Source organism: Castor canadensis, chromosome 10 (assembly GCF_047511655.1).
Source record: "Castor canadensis chromosome 10, mCasCan1.hap1v2, whole genome shotgun sequence".
Classification (NCBI taxonomy): Eukaryota; Metazoa; Chordata; class Mammalia; order Rodentia; family Castoridae; genus Castor; species Castor canadensis.
In genome coordinates this window covers 86,023,689-86,050,884 of record NC_133395.1, presented here as the reverse complement: position 1 = coordinate 86,050,884, position 27,196 = coordinate 86,023,689, and the positions used below count along the sequence as shown (strand labels likewise).

General features: G+C 67.8%; 12 non-coding genes across 12 annotated transcripts; all 12 read left to right on the top strand.

Moving 5' to 3' along the window:
* Positions 1 to 1,409: 1,409 nt before the first annotated feature.
* On the top strand, positions 1,410 to 1,528 carry LOC141411912 (5S ribosomal RNA). The gene has a single exon (XR_012436752.1). It is a non-coding gene; the product is annotated as a 5S ribosomal RNA (ribosomal RNA).
* A 2,141-nt stretch (positions 1,529 to 3,669) lies between these two features.
* LOC141411901 (5S ribosomal RNA) lies at positions 3,670 to 3,788 on the top strand. The gene has a single exon (XR_012436741.1). It is a non-coding gene; the product is annotated as a 5S ribosomal RNA (ribosomal RNA).
* Positions 3,789 to 5,932: 2,144 nt separating this feature from the next.
* LOC141411890 (5S ribosomal RNA) lies at positions 5,933 to 6,051 on the top strand. The gene has a single exon (XR_012436730.1). It is a non-coding gene; the product is annotated as a 5S ribosomal RNA (ribosomal RNA).
* A 2,142-nt stretch (positions 6,052 to 8,193) lies between these two features.
* On the top strand, positions 8,194 to 8,312 carry LOC141411878 (5S ribosomal RNA). Its single transcript, XR_012436718.1, has one exon. It is a non-coding gene; the product is annotated as a 5S ribosomal RNA (ribosomal RNA).
* Positions 8,313 to 10,456: 2,144 nt separating this feature from the next.
* On the top strand, positions 10,457 to 10,575 carry LOC141411867 (5S ribosomal RNA). The gene has a single exon (XR_012436707.1). It is a non-coding gene; the product is annotated as a 5S ribosomal RNA (ribosomal RNA).
* A 2,147-nt stretch (positions 10,576 to 12,722) lies between these two features.
* Positions 12,723 to 12,841, top strand: LOC141411856 (5S ribosomal RNA). Its single transcript, XR_012436696.1, has one exon. It is a non-coding gene; the product is annotated as a 5S ribosomal RNA (ribosomal RNA).
* A 2,147-nt stretch (positions 12,842 to 14,988) lies between these two features.
* On the top strand, positions 14,989 to 15,107 carry LOC141411845 (5S ribosomal RNA). Its single transcript, XR_012436685.1, has one exon. It is a non-coding gene; the product is annotated as a 5S ribosomal RNA (ribosomal RNA).
* Positions 15,108 to 17,257: 2,150 nt separating this feature from the next.
* On the top strand, positions 17,258 to 17,376 carry LOC141411833 (5S ribosomal RNA). The gene has a single exon (XR_012436674.1). It is a non-coding gene; the product is annotated as a 5S ribosomal RNA (ribosomal RNA).
* A 2,150-nt stretch (positions 17,377 to 19,526) lies between these two features.
* LOC141411821 (5S ribosomal RNA) lies at positions 19,527 to 19,645 on the top strand. The gene has a single exon (XR_012436662.1). It is a non-coding gene; the product is annotated as a 5S ribosomal RNA (ribosomal RNA).
* Positions 19,646 to 21,790: 2,145 nt separating this feature from the next.
* LOC141411810 (5S ribosomal RNA) lies at positions 21,791 to 21,909 on the top strand. The gene has a single exon (XR_012436649.1). It is a non-coding gene; the product is annotated as a 5S ribosomal RNA (ribosomal RNA).
* Positions 21,910 to 24,054: 2,145 nt separating this feature from the next.
* Positions 24,055 to 24,173, top strand: LOC141411799 (5S ribosomal RNA). Its single transcript, XR_012436638.1, has one exon. It is a non-coding gene; the product is annotated as a 5S ribosomal RNA (ribosomal RNA).
* A 2,145-nt stretch (positions 24,174 to 26,318) lies between these two features.
* LOC141411603 (5S ribosomal RNA) lies at positions 26,319 to 26,437 on the top strand. The gene has a single exon (XR_012436443.1). It is a non-coding gene; the product is annotated as a 5S ribosomal RNA (ribosomal RNA).
* Positions 26,438 to 27,196: the final 759 nt, after the last annotated feature.

Sequence of the window (27,196 nt, the reverse complement as noted above, 5' to 3'; positions counted from 1 at the left end):
CGACGGAAGGGACCGCTTGCCCCCGTGGAACAGACATTCTCCCCGTGGACAACCTCAGGTGCCGGGACCCTCTGCTCCGCCTTGGAAAACCCACCTTCTGCAATGTATGCCCAACGCAATCAGGCCGAGCAGATTGACCCCCTCGGCCCGGCCCCAGTGTGTGATGGGGCTCTGTGCGTGAGGGCTTGCTCTTCCCCACCTACACCAGGCACGGCATCTAACACACACACACACACACACACACACCACGCAGAGACACCCAGACCACGCACGCACGCACGGGGACGCACCCTCCTCTCCCCCACCCCACACACGAGCAGCCGAAGGACAAGAGGGTATGGCTGGGGCCTGAGCGGGAACAAGCGAAGCCTTGGTTTGCGGCCCCTCGGCCAACTGCATCAGGATTTTTGTCTGGGCTCGGAGGCCAGAGGATCTCTGCCATTTGCTAGCAGGGCCAGGGATGGCAGGAGGGTGGGTACGGGGCTCAGCCAGGGCCAGTTCTGCTGGCACGATCCTGTAGCACGTGGCCGCGTAGCACGGGGCCGGGTCTGAAGGAGGCCAAGCAGGGGCACAAGACCCAGCAGCGGCACAGGGAAGAGGCCCAGGGCACCCAGGAGCAGACGAGACCCGGGAGTCGTGCGTGCTTGGCGTGGCCGCGGGCCCCGTGACGCCCGAGGACTCGAGTGCTCAGCCCCGTGTAGTGGCCGCGAAGGCCTGCCTGGGAGAAACGCCCCGGGAGGCCGGCAGGAACCCGGGATCGGAAGGGATGTGGAGGGGCCCCGGGTCGGAGGAGATGGCTTTGGCTGTGTTTGGTTTTGTTTCTTCTTCCCAAGATCCCGGGTGTGAAAGGGGCCAGAGGTGAAGTCCTGGGCTGGAAAGCCTCACGATTCAGCCCCGCAGCCCCAGGCCCTGAGTGTGGAGGAGGGCGGAGCGGGTCGGCGAAGGGCGCGGCTGCCGTTTTCCTGATGGGCTGGAGGGGCAGTGGCGCTTTCCGGACGAAGAGGACCGGAAGGGTCCCCGAGACCTCCGCTGGGAGCCACGCACCCACCCAAGGATACGGCTCCAGGAGGCGACGGAGGAGGGCGGCTGCTTGCCCTGGCCCGAGCTGTGCGTCCCCCGCCTTGGCCACAGCAGTGGACATTCCCAGAAGAACAAGCGCCCGAGAGCACTGAGAAATTTTCCCCCGAGAAAACTTGACCCTCGTCCTGGCAGCAGGACACCTCGGGAAGAAAGCCACCCAGCGGCCACCTGGGCGAGACCGGCTGCCCGAGCAGGCGCGCGGGGCCTCTGGCCGCTGGCCCCGGGCTGCCAGCCCCCACCCGGACTCCCAGCCGTGCCAGGAGAGCAGCGTGGAGACGCACGCCGGGGCCCTCGGCAGGCTCTTGGGGCTCCCGGAGGCGGCGGCTAGCGTCTACGGCCATACCACCCTGAACGCGCCCGATCTCGTCTGATCTCGGAAGCTAAGCAGGGTCGGGCCTGGTTAGTACTTGGATGGGAGACCGCCTGGGAATACCGGGTGCTGTAGGCTTTTGCTCCTCCCTCCCTCGCTGCTCCTTTTGTCTTCGGGGACTTCGCCACCACCCCCCCACCACCACCACCACCCCCAGCACCACCACCACCACCACCACCACAACGACCCACCGTGACCACGACCCCGACCCCGTCCGGGCCACCCGCCAGACCCACGCACACCGAATCCTCACAGCTACGTCCCCGAATCCTCTCCCCTCCCCACACTCTCCTGGGGCGCGCGCCCGCGACACGGGTCACCAGCGAGGTTGGTCCCAGGCCACGTTGGGGACCGCTCCCCAACTGCCCTCCAGGCGGGCGGGGAGGGACGTGCGGAAGCCATGAGAAAGTGGGTCCTGCACCCCAGCGGGCCCCACAGCGGGACGCGCCACACCTGGGCTCGCCACAAGGTGGTGCACTGGGTCCAGGGCAAGACGCCAGGGGACAGAGAAGCAGGGAGCCTCAGTCGGGTGCTGCTCCACGTCGCGCTCCGTCGCTCAACCCAAGACAGGGCAGCCAGCGCGCGACCTCTACGTGGGATCCCGCCTCCCACGGCAGAGCCTGCGGTCACAGGGACAGAGGGCGCAGGCCGCCAGAGCTCCGGATGCCAGCGGCAGCTCCCCGTCCCGCTCAAAGGGAGGGAGGGCCGCCGCTGGCGCCCAGTCGCCTGTGCCACCCTCCGGGTCTCAAAGCACTCCTCAGTCAGCTCAAGGACCGGGGCCACCTGGCCTTCGGGGTCACATGGGCTTGGGCACGACGGAAGGGACCGCTTGCCCCCGTGGAACAGACATTCTCCCCGTGGACAACCTCAGGTGCCGGGACCCTCTGCTCCGCCTTGGAAAACCCACCTTCTGCAATGTATGCCCAACGCAATCAGGCCGAGCAGATTGACCCCCTCGGCCCGGCCCCAGTGTGTGATGGGGCTCTGTGCGTGAGGGCTTGCTCTTCCCCACCTACACCAGGCACGGCATCTAACACACACACACACACACACACACACCACGCAGAGACACCCAGACCACGCACGCACGCACGGGGACGCACCCTCCTCTCCCCCACCCCACACACGAGCAGCCGAAGGACAAGAGGGTATGGCTGGGGCCTGAGCGGGAACAAGCGAAGCCTTGGTTTGCGGCCCCTCGGCCAACTGCATCAGGATTTTTGTCTGGGCTCGGAGGCCAGAGGATCTCTGCCATTTGCTAGCAGGGCCAGGGATGGCAGGAGGGTGGGTACGGGGCTCAGCCAGGGCCAGTTCTGCTGGCACGATCCTGTAGCACGTGGCCGCGTAGCACGGGGCCGGGTCTGAAGGAGGCCAAGCAGGGGCACAAGACCCAGCAGCGGCACAGGGAAGAGGCCCAGGGCACCCAGGAGCAGACGAGACCCGGGAGTCGTGCGTGCTTGGCGTGGCCGCGGGCCCCGTGACGCCCGAGGACTCGAGTGCTCAGCCCCGTGTAGTGGCCGCGAAGGCCTGCCTGGGAGAAACGCCCCGGGAGGCCGGCAGGAACCCGGGATCGGAAGGGATGTGGAGGGGCCCCGGGTCGGAGGAGATGGCTTTGGCTGTGTTTGGTTTTGTTTCTTCTTCCCAAGATCCCGGGTGTGAAAGGGGCCAGAGGTGAAGTCCTGGGCTGGAAAGCCTCACGATTCAGCCCCGCAGCCCCAGGCCCTGAGTGTGGAGGAGGGCGGAGCGGGTCGGCGAAGGGCGCGGCTGCCGTTTTCCTGATGGGCTGGAGGGGCAGTGGCGCTTTCCGGACGAAGAGGACCGGAAGGGTCCCCGAGACCTCCGCTGGGAGCCACGCACCCACCCAAGGATACGGCTCCAGGAGGCGACGGAGGAGGGCGGCTGCTTGCCCTGGCCCGAGCTGTGCGTCCCCCGCCTTGGCCACAGCAGTGGACATTCCCAGAACAAGCGCCCGAGAGCACTGAGAAATTTTCCCCCGAGAAAACTTGACCCTCGTCCTGGCAGCAGGACACCTCGGGAAGAAAGCCACCCAGCGGCCACCTGGGCGAGACCGGCTGCCCGAGCAGGCGCGCGGGGCCTCTGGCCGCTGGCCCCGGGCTGCCAGCCCCCACCCGGACTCCCAGCCGTGCCAGGAGAGCAGCGTGGAGACGCACGCCGGGGCCCTCGGCAGGCTCTTGGGGCTCCCGGAGGCGGCGGCTAGCGTCTACGGCCATACCACCCTGAACGCGCCCGATCTCGTCTGATCTCGGAAGCTAAGCAGGGTCGGGCCTGGTTAGTACTTGGATGGGAGACCGCCTGGGAATACCGGGTGCTGTAGGCTTTTGCTCCTCCCTCCCTCGCTGCTCCTTTTGTCTTCGGGGACTTCGCCACCACCCCCCCACCACCACCACCACCCCCAGCACCACCACCACCACCACCACCACAACGACCCACCGTGACCACGACCCCGACCCCGTCCGGGCCACCCGCCAGACCCACGCACACCGAATCCTCACAGCTACGTCCCCGAATCCTCTCCCCTCCCCACACTCTCCTGGGGCGCGCGCCCGCGACACGGGTCACCAGCGAGGTTGGTCCCAGGCCACGTTGGGGACCGCTCCCCAACTGCCCTCCAGGCGGGCGGGGAGGGACGTGCGGAAGCCATGAGAAAGTGGGTCCTGCACCCCAGCGGGCCCCACAGCGGGACGCGCCACACCTGGGCTCGCCACAAGGTGGTGCACTGGGTCCAGGGCAAGACGCCAGGGGACAGAGAAGCAGGGAGCCTCAGTCGGGTGCTGCTCCACGTTGCGCTCCGTCGCTCAACCCAAGACAGGGCAGCCAGCGCGCGACCTCTACGTGGGATCCCGCCTCCCACGGCAGAGCCTGCGGTCACAGGGACAGAGGGCGCAGGCCGCCAGAGCTCCGGATGCCAGCGGCAGCTCCCCGTCCCGCTCAAAGGGAGGGAGGGCCGCCGCTGGCGCCCAGTCGCCTGTGCCACCCTCCGGGTCTCAAAGCACTCCTCAGTCAGCTCAAGGACCGGGGCCACCTGGCCTTCGGGGTCACATGGGCTTGGGCACGACGGAAGGGACCGCTTGCCCCCGTGGAACAGACATTCTCCCCGTGGACAACCTCAGGTGCCGGGACCCTCTGCTCCGCCTTGGAAAACCCACCTTCTGCAATGTATGCCCAACGCAATCAGGCCGAGCAGATTGACCCCCTCGGCCCGGCCCCAGTGTGTGATGGGGCTCTGTGCGTGAGGGCTTGCTCTTCCCCACCTACACCAGGCACGGCATCTAACACACACACACAGACACACACACACCACGCAGAGACACCCAGACCACGCACGCACGCACGGGGACGCACCCTCCTCTCCCCCACCCCACACACGAGCAGCCGAAGGACAAGAGGGTATGGCTGGGGCCTGAGCGGGAACAAGCGAAGCCTTGGTTTGCGGCCCCTCGGCCAACTGCATCAGGATTTTTGTCTGGGCTCGGAGGCCAGAGGATCTCTGCCATTTGCTAGCAGGGCCAGGGATGGCAGGAGGGTGGGTACGGGGCTCAGCCAGGGCCAGTTCTGCTGGCACGATCCTGTAGCACGTGGCCGCGTAGCACGGGGCCGGGTCTGAAGGAGGCCAAGCAGGGGCACAAGACCCAGCAGCGGCACAGGGAAGAGGCCCAGGGCACCCAGGAGCAGACGAGACCCGGGAGTCGTGCGTGCTTGGCGTGGCCGCGGGCCCCGTGACGCCCGAGGACTCGAGTGCTCAGCCCCGTGTAGTGGCCGCGAAGGCCTGCCTGGGAGAAACGCCCCGGGAGGCCGGCAGGAACCCGGGATCGGAAGGGATGTGGAGGGGCCCCGGGTCGGAGGAGATGGCTTTGGCTGTGTTTGGTTTTGTTTCTTCTTCCCAAGATCCCGGGTGTGAAAGGGGCCAGAGGTGAAGTCCTGGGCTGGAAAGCCTCACGATTCAGCCCCGCAGCCCCAGGCCCTGAGTGTGGAGGAGGGCGGAGCGGGTCGGCGAAGGGCGCGGCTGCCGTTTTCCTGATGGGCTGGAGGGGCAGTGGCGCTTTCCGGACGAAGAGGACCGGAAGGGTCCCCGAGACCTCCGCTGGGAGCCACGCACCCACCCAAGGATACGGCTCCAGGAGGCGACGGAGGAGGGCGGCTGCTTGCCCTGGCCCGAGCTGTGCGTCCCCCGCCTTGGCCACAGCAGTGGACATTCCCAGAAGAACAAGCGCCCGAGAGCACTGAGAAATTTTCCCCCGAGAAAACTTGACCCTCGTCCTGGCAGCAGGACACCTCGGGAAGAAAGCCACCCAGCGGCCACCTGGGCGAGACCGGCTGCCCGAGCAGGCGCGCGGGGCCTCTGGCCGCTGGCCCCGGGCTGCCAGCCCCCACCCGGACTCCCAGCCGTGCCAGGAGAGCAGCGTGGAGACGCACGCCGGGGCCCTCGGCAGGCTCTTGGGGCTCCCGGAGGCGGCGGCTAGCGTCTACGGCCATACCACCCTGAACGCGCCCGATCTCGTCTGATCTCGGAAGCTAAGCAGGGTCGGGCCTGGTTAGTACTTGGATGGGAGACCGCCTGGGAATACCGGGTGCTGTAGGCTTTTGCTCCTCCCTCCCTCGCTGCTCCTTTTGTCTTCGGGGACTTCGCCACCACCCCCCCCACCACCACCACCACCCCCAGCACCACCACCACCACCACCACCACAACGACCCACCGTGACCACGACCCCGACCCCGTCCGGGCCACCCGCCAGACCCACGCACACCGAATCCTCACAGCTACGTCCCCGAATCCTCTCCCCTCCCCACACTCTCCTGGGGCGCGCGCCCGCGACACGGGTCACCAGCGAGGTTGGTCCCAGGCCACGTTGGGGACCGCTCCCCAACTGCCCTCCAGGCGGGCGGGGAGGGACGTGCGGAAGCCATGAGAAAGTGGGTCCTGCACCCCAGCGGGCCCCACAGCGGGATGCGCCACACCTGGGCTCGCCACAAGGTGGTGCACTGGGTCCAGGGCAAGACGCCAGGGGACAGAGAAGCAGGGAGCCTCAGTCGGGTGCTGCTCCACGTCGCGCTCCGTCGCTCAACCCAAGACAGGGCAGCCAGCGCGCGACCTCTACGTGGGATCCCGCCTCCCACGGCAGAGCCTGCGGTCACAGGGACAGAGGGCGCAGGCCGCCAGAGCTCCGGATGCCAGCGGCAGCTCCCCGTCCCGCTCAAAGGGAGGGAGGGCCGCCGCTGGCGCCCAGTCGCCTGTGCCACCCTCCGGGTCTCAAAGCACTCCTCAGTCAGCTCAAGGACCGGGGCCACCTGGCCTTCGGGGTCACATGGGCTTGGGCACGACGGAAGGGACCGCTTGCCCCCGTGGAACAGACATTCTCCCCGTGGACAACCTCAGGTGCCGGGACCCTCTGCTCCGCCTTGGAAAACCCACCTTCTGCAATGTATGCCCAACGCAATCAGGCCGAGCAGATTGACCCCCTCGGCCCGGCCCCAGTGTGTGATGGGGCTCTGTGCGTGAGGGCTTGCTCTTCCCCACCTACACCAGGCACGGCATCTAACACACACACACACACACACACACCACGCAGAGACACCCAGACCACGCACGCACGCACGGGGACGCACCCTCCTCTCCCCCACCCCACACACGAGCAGCCGAAGGACAAGAGGGTATGGCTGGGGCCTGAGCGGGAACAAGCGAAGCCTTGGTTTGCGGCCCCTCGGCCAACTGCATCAGGATTTTTGTCTGGGCTCGGAGGCCAGAGGATCTCTGCCATTTGCTAGCAGGGCCAGGGATGGCAGGAGGGTGGGTACGGGGCTCAGCCAGGGCCAGTTCTGCTGGCACGATCCTGTAGCACGTGGCCGCGTAGCACGGGGCCGGGTCTGAAGGAGGCCAAGCAGGGGCACAAGACCCAGCAGCGGCACAGGGAAGAGGCCCAGGGCACCCAGGAGCAGACGAGACCCGGGAGTCGTGCGTGCTTGGCGTGGCCGCGGGCCCCGTGACGCCCGAGGACTCGAGTGCTCAGCCCCGTGTAGTGGCCGCGAAGGCCTGCCTGGGAGAAACGCCCGGGAGGCCGGCAGGAACCCGGGATCGGAAGGGATGTGGAGGGGCCCCGGGTCGGAGGAGATGGCTTTGGCTGTGTTTGGTTTTGTTTCTTCTTCCCAAGATCCCGGGTGTGAAAGGGGCCAGAGGTGAAGTCCTGGGCTGGAAAGCCTCACGATTCAGCCCCGCAGCCCCAGGCCCTGAGTGTGGAGGAGGGCGGAGCGGGTCGGCGAAGGGCGCGGCTGCCGTTTTCCTGATGGGCTGGAGGGGCAGTGGCGCTTTCCGGACGAAGAGGACCGGAAGGGTCCCCGAGACCTCCGCTGGGAGCCACGCACCCACCCAAGGATACGGCTCCAGGAGGCGACGGAGGAGGGCGGCTGCTTGCCCTGGCCCGAGCTGTGCTTCCCCCGCCTTGGCCACAGCAGTGGACATTCCCAGAAGAACAAGCGCCCGAGAGCACTGAGAAATTTTCCCCCGAGAAAACTTGACCCTCGTCCTGGCAGCAGGACACCTCGGGAAGAAAGCCACCCAGCGGCCACCTGGGCGAGACCGGCTGCCCGAGCAGGCGCGCGGGGCCTCTGGCCGCTGGCCCCGGGCTGCCAGCCCCCACCCGGACTCCCAGCCGTGCCAGGAGAGCAGCGTGGAGACGCACGCCAGGGCCCTCGGCAGGCTCTTGGGGCTCCCGGAGGCGGCGGCTAGCGTCTACGGCCATACCACCCTGAACGCGCCCGATCTCGTCTGATCTCGGAAGCTAAGCAGGGTCGGGCCTGGTTAGTACTTGGATGGGAGACCGCCTGGGAATACCGGGTGCTGTAGGCTTTTGCTCCTCCCTCCCTCGCTGCTCCTTTTGTCTTCGGGTCTTCGCCACCACCCCCCCCACCACCACCACCACCCCCAGCACCACCACCACCACCACCACCACAACGACCCACCGTGACCACGACCCCGACCCCGTCCGGGCCACCCGCCAGACCCACGCACACCGAATCCTCACAGCTACGTCCCCGAATCCTCTCCCCTCCCCACACTCTCCTGGGGCGCGCGCCCGCGACACGGGTCACCAGCGAGGTTGGTCCCAGGCCACGTTGGGGACCGCTCCCCAACTGCCCTCCAGGCGGGCGGGGAGGGACGTGCGGAAGCCATGAGAAAGTGGGTCCTGCACCCCAGCGGGCCCCACAGCGGGACGCGCCACACCTGGGCTCGCCACAAGGTGGTGCACTGGGTCCAGGGCAAGACGCCAGGGGACAGAGAAGCAGGGAGCCTCAGTCGGGTGCTGCTCCACGTCGCCCTCCGTCGCTCAACCCAAGACAGGGCAGCCAGCGCGCGACCTCTACGTGGGATCCCGCCTCCCACGGCAGAGCCTGCGGTCACAGGGACAGAGGGCGCAGGCCGCCAGAGCTCCGGATGCCAGCGGCAGCTCCCCGTCCCGCTCAAAGGGAGGGAGGGCCGCCGCTGGCGCCCAGTCGCCTGTGCCACCCTCCGGGTCTCAAAGCACTCCTCAGTCAGCTCAAGGACCGGGGCCACCTGGCCTTCGGGGTCACATGGGCTTGGGCACGACGGAAGGGACCGCTTGCCCCCGTGGAACAGACATTCTCCCCGTGGACAACCTCAGGTGCCGGGACCCTCTGCTCCGCCTTGGAAAACCCACCTTCTGCAATGTATGCCCAACGCAATCAGGCCGAGCAGATTGACCCCCTCGGCCCGGCCCCAGTGTGTGATGGGGCTCTGTGCGTGAGGGCTTGCTCTTCCCCACCTACACCAGGCACGGCATCTAACACACACACACACACACACACACACCACGCAGAGACACCCAGACCACGCACGCACGCACGGGGACGCACCCTCCTCTCCCCCACCCCACACACGAGCAGCCGAAGGACAAGAGGGTATGGCTGGGGCCTGAGCGGGAACAAGCGAAGCCTTGGTTTGCGGCCCCTCGGCCAACTGCATCAGGATTTTTGTCTGGGCTCGGAGGCCAGAGGATCTCTGCCATTTGCTAGCAGGGCCAGGGATGGCAGGAGGGTGGGTACGGGGCTCAGCCAGGGCCAGTTCTGCTGGCACGATCCTGTAGCACGTGGCCGCGTAGCACGGGGCCGGGTCTGAAGGAGGCCAAGCAGGGGCACAAGACCCAGCAGCGGCACAGGGAAGAGGCCCAGGGCACCCAGGAGCAGACGAGACCCGGGAGTCGTGCGTGCTTGGCGTGGCCGCGGGCCCCGTGACGCCCGAGGACTCGAGTGCTCAGCCCCGTGTAGTGGCCGCGAAGGCCTGCCTGGGAGAAACGCCCCGGGAGGCCGGCAGGAACCCGGGATCGGAAGGGATGTGGAGGGGCCCCGGGTCGGAGGAGATGGCTTTGGCTGTGTTTGGTTTTGTTTCTTCTTCCCAAGATCCCGGGTGTGAAAGGGGCCAGAGGTGAAGTCCTGGGCTGGAAAGCCTCACGATTCAGCCCCGCAGCCCCAGGCCCTGAGTGTGGAGGAGGGCGGAGCGGGTCGGCGAAGGGCGCGGCTGCCGTTTTCCTGATGGGCTGGAGGGGCAGTGGCGCTTTCCGGACGAAGAGGACCGGAAGGGTCCCCGAGACCTCCGCTGGGAGCCACGCACCCACCCAAGGATACGGCTCCAGGAGGCGACGGAGGAGGGCGGCTGCTTGCCCTGGCCCGAGCTGTGCGTCCCCCGCCTTGGCCACAGCAGTGGACATTCCCAGAAGAACAAGCGCCCGAGAGCACTGAGAAATTTTCCCCCGAGAAAACTTGACCCTCGTCCTGGCAGCAGGACACCTCGGGAAGAAAGCCACCCAGCGGCCACCTGGGCGAGACCGGCTGCCCGAGCAGGCGCGCGGGGCCTCTGGCCGCTGGCCCCGGGCTGCCAGCCCCCACCCGGACTCCCAGCCGTGCCAGGAGAGCAGCGTGGAGACGCACGCCGGGTACCTCGGCAGGCTCTTGGGGCTCCCGGAGGCGGCGGCTAGCGTCTACGGCCATACCACCCTGAACGCGCCCGATCTCGTCTGATCTCGGAAGCTAAGCAGGGTCGGGCCTGGTTAGTACTTGGATGGGAGACCGCCTGGGAATACCGGGTGCTGTAGGCTTTTGCTCCTCCCTCCCTCGCTGCTCCTTTTGTCTTCGGGGACTTCGCCACCACCCCCCCCACCACCACCACCACCCCCAGCACCACCACCACCACCACCACCACAACGACCCACCGTGACCACGACCCCGACCCCGTCCGGGCCACCCGCCAGACCCACGCACACCGAATCCTCACAGCTACGTCCCCGAATCCTCTCCCCTCCCCACACTCTCCTGGGGCGCGCGCCCGCGACACGGGTCACCAGCGAGGTTGGTCCCAGGCCACGTTGGGGACCGCTCCCCAACTGCCCTCCAGGCGGGCGGGGAGGGACGTGCGGAAGCCATGAGAAAGTGGGTCCTGCACCCCAGCGGGCCCCACAGCGGGACGCGCCACACCTGGGCTCGCCACAAGGTGGTGCACTGGGTCCAGGGCAAGACGCCAGGGGACAGAGAAGCAGGGAGCCTCAGTCGGGTGCTGCTCCACGTCGCGCTCCGTCGCTCAACCCAAGACAGGGCAGCCAGCGCGCGACCTCTACGTGGGATCCCGCCTCCCACGGCAGAGCCTGCGGTCACAGGGACAGAGGGCGCAGGCCGCCAGAGCTCCGGATGCCAGCGGCAGCTCCCCGTCCCGCTCAAAGGGAGGGAGGGCCGCCGCTGGCGCCCAGTCGCCTGTGCCACCCTCCGGGTCTCAAAGCACTCCTCAGTCAGCTCAAGGACCGGGGCCACCTGGCCTTCGGGGTCACATGGGCTTGGGCACGACGGAAGGGACCGCTTGCCCCCGTGGAACAGACATTCTCCCCGTGGACAACCTCAGGTGCCGGGACCCTCTGCTCCGCCTTGGAAAACCCACCTTCTGCAATGTATGCCCAACGCAATCAGGCCGAGCAGATTGACCCCCTCGGCCCGGCCCCAGTGTGTGATGGGGCTCTGTGCGTGAGGGCTTGCTCTTCCCCACCTACACCAGGCACGGCATCTAACACACACACACACACACACACACACACCACGCAGAGACACCCAGACCACGCACGCACGTACGGGGACGCACCCTCCTCTCCCCCACCCCACACACGAGCAGCCGAAGGACAAGAGGGTATGGCTGGGGCCTGAGCGGGAACAAGCGAAGCCTTGGTTTGCGGCCCCTCGGCCAACTGCATCAGGATTTTTGTCTGGGCTCGGAGGCCAGAGGATCTCTGCCATTTGCTAGCAGGGCCAGGGATGGCAGGAGGGTGGGTACGGGGCTCAGCCAGGGCCAGTTCTGCTGGCACGATCCTGTAGCACGTGGCCGCGTAGCACGGGGCCGGGTCTGAAGGAGGCCAAGCAGGGGCACAAGACCCAGCAGCGGCACAGGGAAGAGGCCCAGGGCACCCAGGAGCAGACGAGACCCGGGAGTCGTGCGTGCTTGGCGTGGCCGCGGGCCCCGTGACGCCCGAGGACTCGAGTGCTCAGCCCCGTGTAGTGGCCGCGAAGGCCTGCCTGGGAGAAACGCCCCGGGAGGCCGGCAGGAACCCGGGATCGGAAGGGATGTGGAGGGGCCCCGGGTCGGAGGAGATGGCTTTGGCTGTGTTTGGTTTTGTTTCTTCTTCCCAAGATCCCGGGTGTGAAAGGGGCCAGAGGTGAAGTCCTGGGCTGGAAAGCCTCACGATTCAGCCCCGCAGCCCCAGGCCCTGAGTGTGGAGGAGGGCGGAGCGGGTCGGCGAAGGGCGCGGCTGCCGTTTTCCTGATGGGCTGGAGGGGCAGTGGCGCTTTCCGGACGAAGAGGACCGGAAGGGTCCCCGAGACCTCCGCTGGGAGCCACGCACCCACCCAAGGATACGGCTCCAGGAGGCGACGGAGGAGGGCGGCTGCTTGCCCTGGCCCGAGCTGTGCGTCCCCCGCCTTGGCCACAGCAGTGGACATTCCCAGAAGAACAAGCGCCCGAGAGCACTGAGAAATTTTCCCCCGAGAAAACTTGACCCTCGTCCTGGCAGCAGGACACCTCGGGAAGAAAGCCACCCAGCGGCCACCTGGGCGAGACCGGCTGCCCGAGCAGGCGCGCGGGGCCTCTGGCCGCTGGCCCCGGGCTGCCAGCCCCCACCCGGACTCCCAGCCGTGCCAGGAGAGCAGCGTGGAGACGCACGCCGGGGCCCTCGGCAGGCTCTTGGGGCTCCTGGAGGCGGCGGCTAGCGTCTACGGCCATACCACCCTGAACGCGCCCGATCTCGTCTGATCTCGGAAGCTAAGCAGGGTCGGGCCTGGTTAGTACTTGGATGGGAGACCGCCTGGGAATACCGGGTGCTGTAGGCTTTTGCTCCTCCCTCCCTCGCTGCTCCTTTTGTCTTCGGGGACTTCGCCACCACCCCCCCCACCACCACCACCACCCCCAGCACCACCACCACCACCACCACCACAACGACCCACCGTGACCACGACCCCGACCCCGTCCGGGCCACCCGCCAGACCCACGCACACCGAATCCTCACAGCTACGTCCCCGAATCCTCTCCCCTCCCCACACTCTCCTGGGGCGCGCGCCCGCGACACGGGTCACCAGCGAGGTTGGTCCCAGGCCACGTTGGGGACCGCTCCCCAACTGCCCTCCAGGCGGGCGGGGAGGGACGTGCGGAAGCCATGAGAAAGTGGGTCCTGCACCCCAGCGGGCCCCACAGCGGGACGCGCCACACCTGGGCTCGCCACAAGGTGGTGCACTGGGTCCAGGGCAAGACGCCAGGGGACAGAGAAGCAGGGAGCCTCAGTCGGGTGCTGCTCCACGTCGCGCTCCGTCGCTCAACCCAAGACAGGGCAGCCAGCGCGCGACCTCTACGTGGGATCCCGCCTCCCACGGCAGAGCCTGCGGTCACAGGGACAGAGGGCGCAGGCCGCCAGAGCTCCGGATGCCAGCGGCAGCTCCCCGTCCCGCTCAAAGGGAGGGAGGGCCGCCGCTGGCGCCCAGTCGCCTGTGCCACCCTCCGGGTCTCAAAGCACTCCTCAGTCAGCTCAAGGACCGGGGCCACCTGGCCTTCGGGGTCACATGGGCTTGGGCACGACGGAAGGGACCGCTTGCCCCCGTGGAACAGACATTCTCCCCGTGGACAACCTCAGGTGCCGGGACCCTCTGCTCCGCCTTGGAAAACCCACCTTCTGCAATGTATGCCCAACGCAATCAGGCCGAGCAGATTGACCCCCTCGGCCCGGCCCCAGTGTGTGATGGGGCTCTGTGCGTGAGGGCTTGCTCTTCCCCACCTACACCAGGCACGGCATCTAACACACACACACACACACACACACACACCACGCAGAGACACCCAGACCACGCACGCACGCACGGGGACGCACCCTCCTCTCCCCCACCCCACACACGAGCAGCCGAAGGACAAGAGGGTATGGCTGGGGCCTGAGCGGGAACAAGCGAAGCCTTGGTTTGCGGCCCCTCGGCCAACTGCATCAGGATTTTTGTCTGGGCTCGGAGGCCAGAGGATCTCTGCCATTTGCTAGCAGGGCCAGGGATGGCAGGAGGGTGGGTACGGGGCTCAGCCAGGGCCAGTTCTGCTGGCACGATCCTGTAGCACGTGGCCGCGTAGCACGGGGCCGGGTCTGAAGGAGGCCAAGCAGGGGCACAAGACCCAGCAGCGGCACAGGGAAGAGGCCCAGGGCACCCAGGAGCAGACGAGACCCGGGAGTCGTGCGTGCTTGGCGTGGCCGCGGGCCCCGTGACGCCCGAGGACTCGAGTGCTCAGCCCCGTGTAGTGGCCGCGAAGGCCTGCCTGGGAGAAACGCCCCGGGAGGCCGGCAGGAACCCGGGATCGGAAGGGATGTGGAGGGGCCCCGGGTCGGAGGAGATGGCTTTGGCTGTGTTTGGTTTTGTTTCTTCTTCCCAAGATCCCGGGTGTGAAAGGGGCCAGAGGTGAAGTCCTGGGCTGGAAAGCCTCACCATTCAGCCCCGCAGCCCCAGGCCCTGAGTGTGGAGGAGGGCGGAGCGGGTCGGCGAAGGGCGCGGCTGCCGTTTTCCTGATGGGCTGGAGGGGCAGTGGCACTTTCCGGACGAAGAGGACCGGAAGGGTCCCCGAGACCTCCGCTGGGAGCCACGCACCCACCCAAGGATACGGCTCCAGGAGGCGACGGAGGAGGGCGGCTGCTTGCCCTGGCCCGAGCTGTGCGTCCCCCGCCTTGGCCACAGCAGTGGACATTCCCAGAAGAACAAGCGCCCGAGAGCACTGAGAAATTTTCCCCCGAGAAAACTTGACCCTCGTCCTGGCAGCAGGACACCTCGGGAAGAAAGCCACCCAGCGGCCACCTGGGCGAGACCGGCTGCCCGAGCAGGCGCGCGGGGCCTCTGGCCGCTGGCCCCGGGCTGCCAGCCCCCACCCGGACTCCCAGCCGTGCCAGGAGAGCAGCGTGGAGACGCACGCCGGGGCCCTCGGCAGGCTCTTGGGGCTCCCGGAGGTGGCGGCTAGCGTCTACGGCCATACCACCCTGAACGCGCCCGATCTCGTCTGATCTCGGAAGCTAAGCAGGGTCGGGCCTGGTTAGTACTTGGATGGGAGACCGCCTGGGAATACCGGGTGCTGTAGGCTTTTGCTCCTCCCTCCCTCGCTGCTCCTTTTGTCTTCGGGGACTTCGCCACCACCCCCCCCCCCACCACCACCACCACCCCCAGCACCACCACCACCACCACCACCACAACGACCCACCGTGACCACGACCCCGACCCCGTCCGGGCCACCCGCCAGACCCACGCACACCGAATCCTCACAGCTACGTCCCCGAATCCTCTCCCCTCCCCACACTCTCCTGGGGCGCGCGCCCGCGACACGGGTCACCAGCGAGGTTGGTCCCAGGCCACGTTGGGGACCGCTCCCCAACTGCCCTCCAGGCGGGCGGGGAGGGACGTGCGGAAGCCATGAGAAAGTGGGTCCTGCACCCCAGCGGGCCCCACAGCGGGACGCGCCACACCTGGGCTCGCCACAAGGTGGTGCACTGGGTCCAGGGCAAGACGCCAGGGGACAGAGAAGCAGGGAGCCTCAGTCGGGTGCTGCTCCACGTCGCGCTCCGTCGCTCAACCCAAGACAGGGCAGCCAGCGCGCGACCTCTACGTGGGATCCCACCTCCCACGGCAGAGCCTGCGGTCACAGGGACAGAGGGCGCAGGCCGCCAGAGCTCCGGATGCCAGCGGCAGCTCCCCGTCCCGCTCAAAGGGAGGGAGGGCCGCCGCTGGCGCCCAGTCGCCTGTGCCACCCTCCGGGTCTCAAAGCACTCCTCAGTCAGCTCAAGGACCGGGGCCACCTGGCCTTCGGGGTCACATGGGCTTGGGCACGACGGAAGGGACCGCTTGCCCCCGTGGAACAGACATTCTCCCCGTGGACAACCTCAGGTGCCGGGACCCTCTGCTCCGCCTTGGAAAACCCACCTTCTGCAATGTATGCCCAACGCAATCAGGCCGAGCAGATTGACCCCCTCGGCCCGGCCCCAGTGTGTGATGGGGCTCTGTGCGTGAGGGCTTGCTCTTCCCCACCTACACCAGGCACGGCATCTAACACACACACACACACACACACACACACCACGCAGAGACACCCAGACCACGCACGCACGCACGGGGACGCACCCTCCTCTCCCCCACCCCACACACGAGCAGCCGAAGGACAAGAGGGTATGGCTGGGGCCTGAGCGGGAACAAGCGAAGCCTTGGTTTGCGGCCCCTCGGCCAACTGCATCAGGATTTTTGTCTGGGCTCGGAGGCCAGAGGATCTCTGCCATTTGCTAGCAGGGCCAGGGATGGCAGGAGGGTGGGTACGGGGCTCAGCCAGGGCCAGTTCTGCTGGCACGATCCTGTAGCACGTGGCCGCGTAGCACGGGGCCGGGTCTGAAGGAGGCCAAGCAGGGGCACAAGACCCAGCAGCGGCACAGGGAAGAGGCCCAGGGCACCCAGGAGCAGACGAGACCCGGGAGTCGTGCGTGCTTGGCGTGGCCGCGGGCCCCGTGACGCCCGAGGACTCGAGTGCTCAGCCCCGTGTAGTGGCCGCGAAGGCCTGCCTGGGAGAAACGCCCCGGGAGGCCGGCAGGAACCCGGGATCGGAAGGGATGTGGAGGGGCCCCGGGTCGGAGGAGATGGCTTTGGCTGTGTTTGGTTTTGTTTCTTCTTCCCAAGATCCCGGGTGTGAAAGGGGCCAGAGGTGAAGTCCTGGGCTGGAAAGCCTCACGATTCAGCCCCGCAGCCCCAGGCCCTGAGTGTGGAGTAGGGCGGAGCGGGTCGGCGAAGGGCGCGGCTGCCGTTTTCCTGATGGGCTGGAGGGGCAGTGGCGCTTTCCGGACGAAGAGGACCGGAAGGGTCCCCGAGACCTCCGCTGGGAGCCACGCACCCACCCAAGGATACGGCTCCAGGAGGCGACGGAGGAGGGCGGCTGCTTGCCCTGGCCCGAGCTGTGCGTCCCCCGCCTTGGCCACAGCAGTGGACATTCCCAGAAGAACAAGCGCCCGAGAGCACTGAGAAATTTTCCCCCGAGAAAACTTGACCCTCGTCCTGGCAGCAGGACACCTCGGGAAGAAAGCCACCCAGCGGCCACCTGGGCGAGACCGGCTGCCCGAGCAGGCGCGCGGGGCCTCTGGCCGCTGGCCCCGGGCTGCCAGCCCCCACCCGGACTCCCAGCCGTGCCAGGAGAGCAGCGTGGAGACGCACGCCGGGGCCCTCGGCAGGCTCTTGGGGCTCCCGGAGGCGGCGGCTAGCGTCTACGGCCATACCACCCTGAACGCGCCCGATCTCGTCTGATCTCGGAAGCTAAGCAGGGTCGGGCCTGGTTAGTACTTGGATGGGAGACCGCCTGGGAATACCGGGTGCTGTAGGCTTTTGCTCCTCCCTCCCTCGCTGCTCCTTTTGTCTTCGGGGACTTCGCCACCACCCCCCCCACCACCACCACCACCACCCCCAGCACCACCACCACCACCACCACCACAACGACCCACCGTGACCACGACCCCGACCCCGTCCGGGCCACCCGCCAGACCCACGCACACCGAATCCTCACAGCTACGTCCCCGAATCCTCTCCCCTCCCCACACTCTCCTGGGGCGCGCGCCCGCGACACGGGTCACCAGCGAGGTTGGTCCCAGGCCACGTTGGGGACCGCTCCCCAACTGCCCTCCAGGCGGGCGGGGAGGGACGTGCGGAAGCCATGAGAAAGTGGGTCCTGCACCCCAGCGGGCCCCACAGCGGGACGCGCCACACCTGGGCTCGCCACAAGGTGGTGCACTGGGTCCAGGGCAAGACGCCAGGGGACAGAGAAGCAGGGAGCCTCAGTCGGGTGCTGCTCCACGTCGCGCTCCGTCGCTCAACCCAAGACAGGGCAGCCAGCGCGCGACCTCTACGTGGGATCCCGCCTCCCACGGCAGAGCCTGCGGTCACAGGGACAGAGGGCGCAGGCCGCCAGAGCTCCGGATGCCAGCGGCAGCTCCCCGTCCCGCTCAAAGGGAGGGAGGGCCGCCGCTGGCGCCCAGTCGCCTGTGCCACCCTCCGGGTCTCAAAGCACTCCTCAGTCAGCTCAAGGACCGGGGCCACCTGGCCTTCGGGGTCACATGGGCTTGGGCACGACGGAAGGGACCGCTTGCCCCCGTGGAACAGACATTCTCCCCGTGGACAACCTCAGGTGCCGGGACCCTCTGCTCCGCCTTGGAAAACCCACCTTCTGCAATGTATGCCCAACGCAATCAGGCCGAGCAGATTGACCCCCTCGGCCCGGCCCCAGTGTGTGATGGGGCTCTGTGCGTGAGGGCTTGCTCTTCCCCACCTACACCAGGCACGGCATCTAACACACACACACACACACACACACACACCACGCAGAGACACCCAGACCACGCACGCACGCACGGGGACGCACCCTCCTCTCCCCCACCCCACACACGAGCAGCCGAAGGACAAGAGGGTATGGCTGGGGCCTGAGCGGGAACAAGCGAAGCCTTGGTTTGCGGCCCCTCGGCCAACTGCATCAGGATTTTTGTCTGGGCTCGGAGGCCAGAGGATCTCTGCCATTTGCTAGCAGGGCCAGGGATGGCAGGAGGGTGGGTACGGGGCTCAGCCAGGGCCAGTTCTGCTGGCACGATCCTGTAGCACGTGGCCGCGTAGCACGGGGCCGGGTCTGAAGGAGGCCAAGCAGGGGCACAAGACCCAGCAGCGGCACAGGGAAGAGGCCCAGGGCACCCAGGAGCAGACGAGACCCGGGAGTCGTGCGTGCTTGGCGTGGCCGCGGGCCCCGTGACGCCCGAGGACTCGAGTGCTCAGCCCCGTGTAGTGGCCGCGAAGGCCTGCCTGGGAGAAACGCCCCGGGAGGCCGGCAGGAACCCGGGATCGGAAGGGATGTGGAGGGGCCCCGGGTCGGAGGAGATGGCTTTGGCTGTGTTTGGTTTTGTTTCTTCTTCCCAAGATCCCGGGTGTGAAAGGGGCCAGAGGTGAAGTCCTGGGCTGGAAAGCCTCACGATTCAGCCCCGCAGCCCCAGGCCCTGAGTGTGGAGGAGGGCGGAGCGGGTCGGCGAAGGGCGCGGCTGCCGTTTTCCTGATGGGCTGGAGGGGCAGTGGCGCTTTCCGGACGAAGAGGACCGGAAGGGTCCCCGAGACCTCCGCTGGGAGCCACGCACCCACCCAAGGATACGGCTCCAGGAGGCGACGGAGGAGGGCGGCTGCTTGCCCTGGCCCGAGCTGTGCGTCCCCCGCCTTGGCCACAGCAGTGGACATTCCCAGAAGAACAAGCGCCCGAGAGCACTGAGAAATTTTCCCCCGAGAAAACTTGACCCTCGTCCTGGCAGCAGGACACCTCGGGAAGAAAGCCACCCAGCGGCCACCTGGGCGAGACCGGCTGCCCGAGCAGGCGCGCGGGGCCTCTGGCCGCTGGCCCCGGGCTGCCAGCCCCCACCCGGACTCCCAGCCGTGCCAGGAGAGCAGCGTGGAGACGCACGCCGGGGCCCTCGGCAGGCTCTTGGGGCTCCCGGAGGCGGCGGCTAGCGTCTACGGCCATACCACCCTGAACGCGCCCGATCTCGTCTGATCTCGGAAGCTAAGCAGGGTCGGGCCTGGTTAGTACTTGGATGGGAGACCGCCTGGGAATACCGGGTGCTGTAGGCTTTTGCTCCTCCCTCCCTCGCTGCTCCTTTTGTCTTCGGGGACTTCGCCACCACCCCCCCCACCACCACCACCACCCCCAGCACCACCACCACCACCACCACCACAACGACCCACCGTGACCACGACCCCGACCCCGTCCGGGCCACCCGCCAGACCCACGCACACCGAATCCTCACAGCTACGTCCCCGAATCCTCTCCCCTCCCCACACTCTCCTGGGGCGCGCGCCCGCGACACGGGTCACCAGCGAGGTTGGTCCCAGGCCACGTTGGGGACCGCTCCCCAACTGCCCTCCAGGCGGGCGGGGAGGGACGTGCGGAAGCCATGAGAAAGTGGGTCCTGCACCCCAGCGGGCCCCACAGCGGGACGCGCCACACCTGGGCTCGCCACAAGGTGGTGCACTGGGTCCAGGGCAAGACGCCAGGGGACAGAGAAGCAGGGAGCCTCAGTCGGGTGCTGCTCCACGTCGCGCTCCGTCGCTCAACCCAAGACAGGGCAGCCAGCGCGCGACCTCTACGTGGGATCCCGCCTCCCACGGCAGAGCCTGCGGTCACAGGGACAGAGGGCGCAGGCCGCCAGAGCTCCGGATGCCAGCGGCAGCTCCCCGTCCCGCTCAAAGGGAGGGAGGGCCGCCGCTGGCGCCCAGTCGCCTGTGCCACCCTCCGGGTCTCAAAGCACTCCTCAGTCAGCTCAAGGACCGGGGCCACCTGGCCTTCGGGGTCACATGGGCTTGGGCACGACGGAAGGGACCGCTTGCCCCCGTGGAACAGACATTCTCCCCGTGGACAACCTCAGGTGCCGGGACCCTCTGCTCCGCCTTGGAAAACCCACCTTCTGCAATGTATGCCCAACGCAATCAGGCCGAGCAGATTGACCCCCTCGGCCCGGCCCCAGTGTGTGATGGGGCTCTGTGCGTGAGGGCTTGCTCTTCCCCACCTACACCAGGCACGGCATCTAACACACACACACACACACACACACACCACGCAGAGACACCCAGACCACGCACGCACGCACGGGGACGCACCCTCCTCTCCCCCACCCCACACACGAGCAGCCGAAGGACAAGAGGGTATGGCTGGGGCCTGAGCGGGAACAAGCGAAGCCTTGGTTTGCGGCCCCTCGGCCAACTGCATCAGGATTTTTGTCTGGGCTCGGAGGCCAGAGGATCTCTGCCATTTGCTAGCAGGGCCAGGGATGGCAGGAGGGTGGGTACGGGGCTCAGCCAGGGCCAGTTCTGCTGGCACGATCCTGTAGCACGTGGCCGCGTAGCACGGGGCCGGGTCTGAAGGAGGCCAAGCAGGGGCACAAGACCCAGCAGCGGCACAGGGAAGAGGCCCAGGGCACCCAGGAGCAGACGAGACCCGGGAGTCGTGCGTGCTTGGCGTGGCCGCGGGCCCCGTGACGCCCGAGGACTCGAGTGCTCAGCCCCGTGTAGTGGCCGCGAAGGCCTGCCTGGGAGAAACGCCCCGGGAGGCCGGCAGGAACCCGGGATCGGAAGGGATGTGGAGGGGCCCCGGGTCGGAGGAGATGGCTTTGGCTGTGTTTGGTTTTGTTTCTTCTTCCCAAGATCCCGGGTGTGAAAGGGGCCAGAGGTGAAGTCCTGGGCTGGAAAGCCTCACGATTCAGCCCCGCAGCCCCAGGCCCTGAGTGTGGAGGAGGGCGGAGCGGGTCGGCGAAGGGCGCGGCTGCCGTTTTCCTGATGGGCTGGAGGGGCAGTGGCGCTTTCCGGACGAAGAGGACCGGAAGGGTCCCCGAGACCTCCGCTGGGAGCCACGCACCCACCCAAGGATACGGCTCCAGGAGGCGACGGAGGAGGGCGGCTGCTTGCCCTGGCCCGAGCTGTGCGTCCCCCGCCTTGGCCACAGCAGTGGACATTCCCAGAAGAACAAGCGCCCGAGAGCACTGAGAAATTTTCCCCCGAGAAAACTTGACCCTCGTCCTGGCAGCAGGACACCTCGGGAAGAAAGCCACCCAGCGGCCACCTGGGCGAGACCGGCTGCCCGAGCAGGCGCGCGGGGCCTCTGGCCGCTGGCCCCGGGCTGCCAGCCCCCACCCGGACTCCCAGCCGTGCCAGGAGAGCAGCGTGGAGACGCACGCCGGGGCCCTCGGCAGGCTCTTGGGGCTCCCGGAGGCGGCGGCTAGCGTCTACGGCCATACCACCCTGAACGCGCCCGATCTCGTCTGATCTCGGAAGCTAAGCAGGGTCGGGCCTGGTTAGTACTTGGATGGGAGACCGCCTGGGAATACCGGGTGCTGTAGGCTTTTGCTCCTCCCTCCCTCGCTGCTCCTTTTGTCTTCGGGGACTTCGCCACCACCCCCCCCACCACCACCACCACCCCCAGCACCACCACCACCACCACCACCACAACGACCCACCGTGACCACGACCCCGACCCCGTCCGGGCCACCCGCCAGACCCACGCACACCGAATCCTCACAGCTACGTCCCCGAATCCTCTCCCCTCCCCACACTCTCCTGGGGCGCGCGCCCGCGACACGGGTCACCAGCGAGGTTGGTCCCAGGCCACGTTGGGGACCGCTCCCCAACTGCCCTCCAGGCGGGCGGGGAGGGACGTGCGGAAGCCATGAGAAAGTGGGTCCTGCACCCCAGCGGGCCCCACAGCGGGACGCGCCACACCTGGGCTCGCCACAAGGTGGTGCACTGGGTCCAGGGCAAGACGCCAGGGGACAGAGAAGCAGGGAGCCTCAGTCGGGTGCTGCTCCACGTCGCGCTCCGTCGCTCAACCCAAGACAGGGCAGCCAGCGCGCGACCTCTACGTGGGATCCCGCCTCCCACGGCAGAGCCTGCGGTCACAGGGACAGAGGGCGCAGGCCGCCAGAGCTCCGGATGCCAGCGGCAGCTCCCCGTCCCGCTCAAAGGGAGGGAGGGCCGCCGCTGGCGCCCAGTCGCCTGTGCCACCCTCCGGGTCTCAAAGCACTCCTCAGTCAGCTCAAGGACCGGGGCCACCTGGCCTTCGGGGTCACATGGGCTTGGGCACGACGGAAGGGACCGCTTGCCCCCGTGGAACAGACATTCTCCCCGTGGACAACCTCAGGTGCCGGGACCCTCTGCTCCGCCTTGGAAAACCCACCTTCTGCAATGTATGCCCAACGCAATCAGGCCGAGCAGATTGACCCCCTCGGCCCGGCCCCAGTGTGTGATGGGGCTCTGTGCGTGAGGGCTTGCTCTTCCCCACCTACACCAGGCACGGCATCTAACACACACACACACACACACACACACCACGCAGAGACACCCAGACCACGCACGCACGCACGGGGACGCACCCTCCTCTCCCCCACCCCACACACGAGCAGCCGAAGGACAAGAGGGTATGGCTGGGGCCTGAGCGGGAACAAGCGAAGCCTTGGTTTGCGGCCCCTCGGCCAACTGCATCAGGATTTTTGTCTGGGCTCGGAGGCCAGAGGATCTCTGCCATTTGCTAGCAGGGCCAGGGATGGCAGGAGGGTGGGTACGGGGCTCAGCCAGGGCCAGTTCTGCTGGCACGATCCTGTAGCACGTGGCCGCGTAGCACGGGGCCGGGTCTGAAGGAGGCCAAGCAGGGGCACAAGACCCAGCAGCGGCACAGGGAAGAGGCCCAGGGCACCCAGGAGCAGACGAGACCCGGGAGTCGTGCGTGCTTGGCGTGGCCGCGGGCCCCGTGACGCCCGAGGACTCGAGTGCTCAGCCCCGTGTAGTGGCCGCGAAGGCCTGCCTGGGAGAAACGCCCCGGGAGGCCGGCAGGAACCCGGGATCGGAAGGGATGTGGAGGGGCCCCGGGTCGGAGGAGATGGCTTTGGCTGTGTTTGGTTTTGTTTCTTCTTCCCAAGATCCCGGGTGTGAAAGGGGCCAGAGGTGAAGTCCTGGGCTGGAAAGCCTCACGATTCAGCCCCGCAGCCCCAGGCCCTGAGTGTGGAGGAGGGCGGAGCGGGTCGGCGAAGGGCGCGGCTGCCGTTTTCCTGATGGGCTGGAGGGGCAGTGGCGCTTTCCGGACGAAGAGGACCGGAAGGGTCCCCGAGACCTCCGCTGGGAGCCACGCACCCACCCAAGGATACGGCTCCAGGAGGCGACGGAGGAGGGCGGCTGCTTGCCCTGGCCCGAGCTGTGCGTCCCCCGCCTTGGCCACAGCAGTGGACATTCCCAGAAGAACAAGCGCCCGAGAGCACTGAGAAATTTTCCCCCGAGAAAACTTGACCCTCGTCCTGGCAGCAGGACACCTCGGGAAGAAAGCCACCCAGCGGCCACCTGGGCGAGACCGGCTGCCCGAGCAGGCGCGCGGGGCCTCTGGCCGCTGGCCCCGGGCTGCCAGCCCCCACCCGGACTCCCAGCCGTGCCAGGAGAGCAGCGTGGAGACGCACGCCGGGGCCCTCGGCAGGCTCTTGGGGCTCCCGGAGGCGGCGGCTAGCGTCTACGGCCATACCACCCTGAACGCGCCCGATCTCGTCTGATCTCGGAAGCTAAGCAGGGTCGGGCCTGGTTAGTACTTGGATGGGAGACCGCCTGGGAATACCGGGTGCTGTAGGCTTTTGCTCCTCCCTCCCTCGCTGCTCCTTTTGTCTTCGGGGACTTCGCCACCACCCCCCCCACCACCACCACCACCCCCAGCACCACCACCACCACCACCACCACAACGACCCACCGTGACCACGACCCCGACCCCGTCCGGGCCACCCGCCAGACCCACGCACACCGAATCCTCACAGCTACGTCCCCGAATCCTCTCCCCTCCCCACACTCTCCTGGGGCGCGCGCCCGCGACACGGGTCACCAGCGAGGTTGGTCCCAGGCCACGTTGGGGACCGCTCCCCAACTGCCCTCCAGGCGGGCGGGGAGGGACGTGCGGAAGCCATGAGAAAGTGGGTCCTGCACCCCAGCGGGCCCCACAGCGGGACGCGCCACACCTGGGCTCGCCACAAGGTGGTGCACTGGGTCCAGGGCAAGACGCCAGGGGACAGAGAAGCAGGGAGCCTCAGTCGGGTGCTGCTCCACGTCGCGCTCCGTCGCTCAACCCAAGACAGGGCAGCCAGCGCGCGACCTCTACGTGGGATCCCGCCTCCCACGGCAGAGCCTGCGGTCACAGGGACAGAGGGCGCAGGCCGCCAGAGCTCCGGATGCCAGCGGCAGCTCCCCGTCCCGCTCAAAGGGAGGGAGGGCCGCCGCTGGCGCCCAGTCGCCTGTGCCACCCTCCGGGTCTCAAAGCACTCCTCAGTCAGCTCAAGGACCGGGGCCACCTGGCCTTCGGGGTCACATGGGCTTGGGCACGACGGAAGGGACCGCTTGCCCCCGTGGAACAGACATTCTCCCCGTGGACAACCTCAGGTGCCGGGACCCTCTGCTCCGCCTTGGAAAACCCACCTTCTGCAATGTATGCCCAACGCAATCAGGCCGAGCAGATTGACCCCCTCGGCCCGGCCCCAGTGTGTGATGGGGCTCTGTGCGTGAGGGCTTGCTCTTCCCCACCTACACCAGGCACGGCATCTAACACACACACACACACACACACACACCACGCAGAGACACCCAGACCACGCACGCACGCACGGGGACGCACCCTCCTCTCCCCCACCCCACACACGAGCAGCCGAAGGACAAGAGGGTATGGCTGGGGCCTGAGCGGGAACAAGCGAAGCCTTGGTTTGCGGCCCCTCGGCCAACTGCATCAGGATTTTTGTCTGGGCTCGGAGGCCAGAGGATCTCTGCCATTTGCTAGCAGGGCCAGGGATGGCAGGAGGGTGGGTACGGGGCTCAGCCAGGGCCAGTTCTGCTGGCACGATCCTGTAGCACGTGGCCGCGTAGCACGGGGCCGGGTCTGAAGGAGGCCAAGCAGGGGCACAAGACCCAGCAGCGGCACAGGGAAGAGGCCCAGGGCACCCAGGAGCAGACGAGACCCGGGAGTCGTGCGTGCTTGGCGTGGCCGCGGGCCCCGTGACGCCCGAGGACTCGAGTGCTCAGCCCCGTGTAGTGGCCGCGAAGGCCTGCCTGGGAGAAACGCCCCGGGAGGCCGGCAGGAACCCGGGATCGGAAGGGATGTGGAGGGGCCCCGGGTCGGAGGAGATGGCTTTGGCTGTGTTTGGTTTTGTTTCTTCTTCCCAAGATCCCGGGTGTGAAAGGGGCCAGAGGTGAAGTCCTGGGCTGGAAAGCCTCACGATTCAGCCCCGCAGCCCCAGGCCCTGAGTGTGGAGGAGGGCGGAGCGGGTCGGCGAAGGGCGCGGCTGCCGTTTTCCTGATGGGCTGGAGGGGCAGTGGCGCTTTCCGGACGAAGAGGACCGGAAGGGTCCCCGAGACCTCCGCTGGGAGCCACGCACCCACCCAAGGATACGGCTCCAGGAGGCGACGGAGGAGGGCGGCTGCTTGCCCTGGCCCGAGCTGTGCGTCCCCCGCCTTGGCCACAGCAGTGGACATTCCCAGAAGAACAAGCGCCCGAGAGCACTGAGAAATTTTCCCCCGAGAAAACTTGACCCTCGTCCTGGCAGCAGGACACCTCGGGAAGAAAGCCACCCAGCGGCCACCTGGGCGAGACCGGCTGCCCGAGCAGGCGCGCGGGGCCTCTGGCCGCTGGCCCCGGGCTGCCAGCCCCCACCCGGACTCCCAGCCGTGCCAGGAGAGCAGCGTGGAGACGCACGCCGGGGCCCTCGGCAGGCTCTTGGGGCTCCCGGAAGCGGCGGCTAGCGTCTACGGCCATACCACCCTGAACGCGCCCGATCTCGTCTGATCTCGGAAGCTAAGCAGGGTCGGGCCTGGTTAGTACTTGGATGGGAGACCGCCTGGGAATACCAGGTGCTGTAGGCCTTTGCTCCTCCCTCCCTCGCTGCTCCTTTTGTCTTCGGGGACTTCGCCACCACCCCCCCACCACCACCACCACCCCCAGCACCACCACCACCACCACCACAACGACCCACCGTGACCACGACCCCGACCCCGTCCGGGCCACCCGCCAGACCCACGCACACCGAATCCTCACAGCTACGTCCCCGAATCCTCTCCCCTCCCCACACTCTCCTGGGGCGCGCGCCCGCGACACGGGTCACCAGCGAGGTTGGTCCCAGGCCACGTTGGGGACCGCTCCCCAACTGCCCTCCAGGCGGGCGGGGAGGGACGTGCGGAAGCCATGAGAAAGTGGGTCCTGCACCCCAGCGGGCCCCACAGCGGGACGCGCCACACCTGGGCTCGCCACAAGGTGGTGCACTGGGTCCAGGGCAAGACGCCAGGGGACAGAGAAGCAGGGAGCCTCAGTCGGGTGCTGCTCCACGTCGCGCTCCGTCGCTCAACCCAAGACAGGGCAGCCAGCGCGCGACCTCTACGTGGGATCCCGCCTCCCACGGCAGAGCCTGCGGTCACAGGGACAGAGGGCGCAGGCCGCCAGAGCTCCGGATGCCAGCGGCAGCTCCCCGTCCCGCTCAAAGGGAGGGAGGGCCGCCGCTGGCGCCCAGTCGCCTGTGCCACCCTCCGGGTCTCAAAGCACTCCTCAGTCAGCTCAAGGACCGGGGCCACCTGGCCTTCGGGGTCACATGGGCTTGGGCACGACGGAAGGGACCGCTTGCCCCCGTG